This window comes from Girardinichthys multiradiatus, chromosome 24 (genome assembly GCF_021462225.1).
Source record: "Girardinichthys multiradiatus isolate DD_20200921_A chromosome 24, DD_fGirMul_XY1, whole genome shotgun sequence".
In the NCBI taxonomy this organism is placed as follows: Eukaryota; Metazoa; Chordata; class Actinopteri; order Cyprinodontiformes; family Goodeidae; genus Girardinichthys; species Girardinichthys multiradiatus.
Genome location: NC_061816.1, coordinates 2,156,224 through 2,161,483, shown reverse-complemented (window position 1 = coordinate 2,161,483; position 5,260 = coordinate 2,156,224). Strand labels below are relative to the sequence as shown.

The following is a 5,260-nucleotide window of genomic DNA, read 5'->3' as shown; positions in this document are numbered from 1 at the left end:
TCTCCTTTGTCAGCTGAGTTTCTTGAGGTGCGTTTGTTTTATTTTCCATTTGCAGTGCTCCTTTAGTAGCTTCATCTGGGAGAGAAACCCAGCTAAGCAGATAAGCTCTGAGCCAGTTTTCAAGTCTATAGGATTGAAGAGAAAAGAGCTCAGCCAATAGCTTTGTCTAGGAGATAGGCAGGGTCAAACACTGAAAGGCAGGGCAAAGTGTATCATCTACTGAAGGTGAACGTGAACTTATCTTCTCAGTGGTCATGCACATATTGTCCTCTCCAGTATTCACATTTAAAGAGAATATTTATGTTATCATTCAGCGGCAGCGAAGCATGCCTTAAGGTCTTGATAGGTCTCAATCTGGAGTTGGACATTCACTGTAACTGTGAAACCCAAACTTGTATATTTATCTCATTGTTTTGTATTAAATGCATTTAATTAATTACAACGATTGCATCCCCTTTATTTAATGGTGTGAAACTGCTGTTGGTGATTTGGAATCCTTCCTGTCTGGAGCAACGTCCCACTAACTGGAACCTCTGGAAAGGAGAGAAACTTTGAAGCAGATTACCTCAACACCTGAAGCAGTTCTGCGGTACTACCAGCTAATCCAGATGTGCCCAGTAAGATGGTTTTCAGACTGGGCCCCAGAGATCCAGAGAGCAAATGACTAAGGTGGAAATACATCTGTGATACTCTGCAGACCTAGAACAGGATTAGGATGATGTGGAACAGAGAACTAGAGACCCCTTCACCTCGTTCATTTACATCTAATAGAAACCAGGTTGGGATTGACATGTTGTCATACAAGATATCAAGAGTGCGATGAAGTCTGGCAACCATCAGAGGTTAATGAGCAGGTTGATAAAATTGCTGAACTTTCACTGATTATTTCAAACCTGTATTCTTTCATTTTTGTCACTAGAAGTTTCTGTATGTTTTCTTTGTCTGATACTTCATATACAGTGGGGAGGTGCAGTCGTCCTGTCCCGTTTGCAGAAAAGCATCCCCAAAGAATGATGTTTCCACCTCCATGCTTCACGGTAGGGATGGTGTTCCTGTGGTTGTCCTCATCTTTCTTCTTCCAGCAAATATGGTGAGTGGAGTTTAGACCAAAAAGCTCTTTTTCTGTGTATTTCTGAATGGGAGAAGGTCTGAGTGCATGACCTTCTCCCATTCCTCCTCTGGATCATCTAGATGGTCATTGGCAAACTTCAGATGGGCCTGGACATGAACTGGCTTGAACAGGGGGACCTTGCGGCACTGAAGGATATTAATTATTGGTTGCGTAATGTGTTATTAAATCATTTTGCTTTTTCTCTCTGATCAGCATTTAAAACATTTGGTTACAACACAAAACAATTTATGCTGCATTCTTTATCTTCTGCACAGACTAGGACGTTTTTGTGATTTCAACACAATAATATTTCTTCATCATTTACTTTGTACATTTTTCAGCGTTTCAATTTTACTTTTACAACTTATACCTTCTTTGAGACCTAGTCATTGACTAGGTCCTGCCATGTAGTTCTGGGCTGATTCCTCACCTTCTTCATGATCATTGATGCCCCATGAGGTGAGATGTTGCATGGAGCCCAACAGTTGTTGCCTTCCCACCAAGCTGCTTGGGTATTTTCCTGTAGTCCATCCCAGCCTTGTGCTGGTCTACTATTTTATCCCTGATGTCCTCACACAGCTCTCTGGTCTTGGTCATGGTGGAGATGTTGGAGTGTGTTTGATTGAGTGTGTGGACAGGTGTCTTTTAAACAGATAACGAGTTCAAACAGGTGCAGTTAATACAGGTAAGAAGAACTAACAGGCCTGAGAGAGCCGGGATTCTTACTGGTTGTTAGGTGATCAAATACTGATGTCATGCAATAAAATTCAAAATAACAATTTTTGTTTCAGATTCTGTCACTCACAGTTGAAGATGACCTATGATAAAAATGAAATACTTTTACATGCTTTGGAGGTGGGAAAACCTGCAAAATACGCAGTGTAACAAATACTTGTTCTCCCTACTGTATGTGTTTGTTAATGGATTTATTACATCTATTTATGTTCTGTAAATATGTGCACATTTAAATTTAAATATTGATTCACACTTTGATTCTATTGATCGTTTATTGTTATTTTCCTATAATCTGAAGCTGATGTGTCCATATTTCTAATTGAAAATAAATCATAGCACAGAGTTAGAAAGAAAACTCTTGTTTTTTTAATGACAGGAATCATTGGTTGAGGAGTGAACACATGAAACTGATTGATTAGATAATTAAACAAGACTTTAACTTTACATAGAGTTAAACTTTCCTTTTTTTCTGAAAATCTTAATTCTAATTCTAAACCTAATTCTCCCTGTTTTCAGGCAAACTTTGCAGTGAAAGTTTTTCTGAAGCTCACTTCAGTTTAGAGAAATCGGTTCATGTCAGCGGCGGTTAGTTTGCAGCACAAGCTGTGATACGGGCGATAAATTTCTGGTCTGCAACGAGACAAGAGGACAAGAAACCTCTGAATTGCATTTTGTCCTACTAAACACTTAAACCTTAACATGTTTTTAATATAAAGTCTATTGTTGAAATATCCTCAGAGGTAATCTCTGGGATTGTTCTATTTTATTTCAAGTCATCAACATCAAATTAATGTTGGTCTGATTAAGAATCCAAACCCTAGAACTAAAGTTAGAGATTACTGGGTCATGAACACCATTGTTATTGGAAGTGAATCCTACCTATTTGTTCATTTCAGCATCAAGCTGCAACACACACTCTTATACGTTTGATTGACATGTTATCATCTGCCAGATTAAGAACATAGGATAGAAGATAACATAATATGACTATCATCAATATGATCAATACTAACTGGTGTCTAATTATATCATACTGGTTGCTGCAAAATATTTACGGGTTTTGTTCACATGAAGGAAACTGTGGCAACTTCATTGAGAAATCCTGTCAAAGAGGAAGAAACTGAGAACAGATGATCAGAAAACATAACAGAAGTACAAGTGTTTACTGTGGGACATGAGCTTCATATGGGTCAGCTCAGTGTTCTGTGTGTGGGGTTGAGGTTCTCCAGCAGACATGAACTTGTTCAGAGCAGTTATCAGGACAGAAAAATCAGCTCTGAGTCATCCAAGCAGCAGATGGGCTGTGTGGCTTCTGCAGGTTTTCATTTTCATGTTTTCATGACAGTTGCAGCAACAGCTCTGGTTAGAAATACTGATTCCAGGAAGGATTCAGAACTTCTCTCTTTGCTTCACTGAGTTGCAACATTTAAACTATGTTTCATGTCCACTCAGTAACATGTCAATGATAAGACTTTTAAAATTGACATAAAATACACTCCTGTACTGTAAGAATATGAATGTAATTTAAAATAATTGAAAAACGAATTAAGCTGAAGCAATAAGTGCATTTTAACATGTAAATATTAGTTTATCACCTATTTGGTCATATCCTAAAACGGTTACTTTATTAGTGTGTCATCCTGTTTTGGGAGTTGCTTTTAATGGAATTACTTCAATACTATAAAACTGTGTTAATGCTATTAGAAAACATGACTAGAGTCTAAATAAGGAGACATTTTAACACACTTTTTATATAATTAAATTAAAAAAAAGAAGATAAAAGTAAATCATTGAAATGCTACAAGATGTACAAAGTAGATGATAAAGAAATATTATTGTGTTGAAATCACAGAAAACCTCCTAGTCTGTGCAGAAGATAAAGGATGCAGCATAAATTGTTCTGTGTTGTAACCAAATGTTGTAAATGCTGATCAGGGAGAAAGAGCAAAATGATTTAATGAGGATAAGTTTTTAAAAGAAGCGTTCAGTCAGCATGTGTGCTGCTTTTACTGAGAATGCAGAGCAGAGAAAGGTCACAGGTCAACACCAAACTCTTCACAATCTCCCTGGTGTAGAGCAGACAGAGCAGCTTCACCTCATTCTTCCATCTGAAAAATGGTCCCAGGAAAAGATCTGCAGGTGGCTCGTCTGTCACTGCAACAGCAGAAATCCCTGAGAAAAGGGAGGAAAAAATAAAATGTTTAGATGTTGGAAGGAACATCAGTGGATTAAATCAAAGATTCCTAATTACTTTGCTTCATTGGGTCCTCCACTTCTCCTCCCTCATGCCTGACAAAGCAGCTGCCATCATCAGTGCTGTTTTCTAGCTGGTGGATCATAAAGATGACAGCAGTGTGTCTGGATTCTCTGAGCTCCAGCTGCTCACTCTCAGCGTGCACAATGACGTCGTCCTTCTGTCTTTCCAGGAGAATCGGACCAGAGGAGGAAACATGGCTGAAGCCAGACACAGCAGGGAGGTTCTACCCCTGAGGTCGGCTCTGGACGCTGCTGGGTACAGGCTCACTACCTGCTCGTCTAAAGATGGAGAACAATTAGAAGAAGTGCAGAATTTCCTGAATCAACATGTTCTTCACACTAAAATCTTTAGACACCATTTAAGTATTTATGGTTGGACAGTAAAACCTTGTTGTTAACATTAAACACAGAACATGGCTGCATAGAAACCGTTCTTTATGGCAGAAATATAAAATGAGTGTTTCCCTGTTAGATATGAAGCACAAATGTACATAAATAATATTTTTCTTTTCATTTAACACTTTTTATTCTGGCTTATATTATTGACCACCACTTGAAGTTGAATATTCTACAGACTTATATTTTCCTATATTACATGTAATATATTTTTTTATGTTCTATTAGACATGTAAGCAGTAGCCAACATAATATAAAGTTTTACATTAAACTATTAAATACAACAGATGTAGTATATGTAACCATTGCTTTATTAAATTCAACTGAAATCTACATATATGATCACTTATTTTTACATTTAATTTACCACTGCATGCTTTACTAAAGGATTTTTCTTTTTACAGACCAAAGAGTTTTTATATTGGACATGAAATATAAATTTGCATAAATAATAGTTTTTGCTAAATTACTTTCAAATCATAATTTTATTTGAGAAATTGATTATAAATAAATAACTTTACAACTAGATTGGTAAAAATCTATATTTGCACAGTCAGACAAACACAAAGATACCCTGTGTATATAAAATTTACTGTTTTAAAGCAATAAAATTATGTTAATTAAAGAAAAGATAAGTATTATAAATAGAACCTATTATAAATTTCTTTTTTCTTTTTACATTTATTGAAATTTATTTTATTATTTACACACTAGGGAATGCTGCAAGTCACTGACTGGATGCAATCTGCTGGGTTTCCTTAG

General features: G+C 36.6%; 2 protein-coding genes across 9 annotated transcripts in view; one reads left to right on the top strand and one right to left on the bottom strand.

Annotated features, from left to right (window-relative positions):
- LOC124861391 (NACHT, LRR and PYD domains-containing protein 3-like) overlaps nt 1-5,260 on the bottom strand; it is a 923,911-nt gene that overhangs the window by 139,220 nt on the left and 779,431 nt on the right. The window lies entirely within an intron of this gene.
- Nucleotides 1-5,260, top strand: part of LOC124861426 (gastrula zinc finger protein XlCGF57.1-like) — a 1,067,819-nt gene that overhangs the window by 674,939 nt on the left and 387,620 nt on the right. The gene's annotated exons all lie outside the window — the stretch shown is intronic.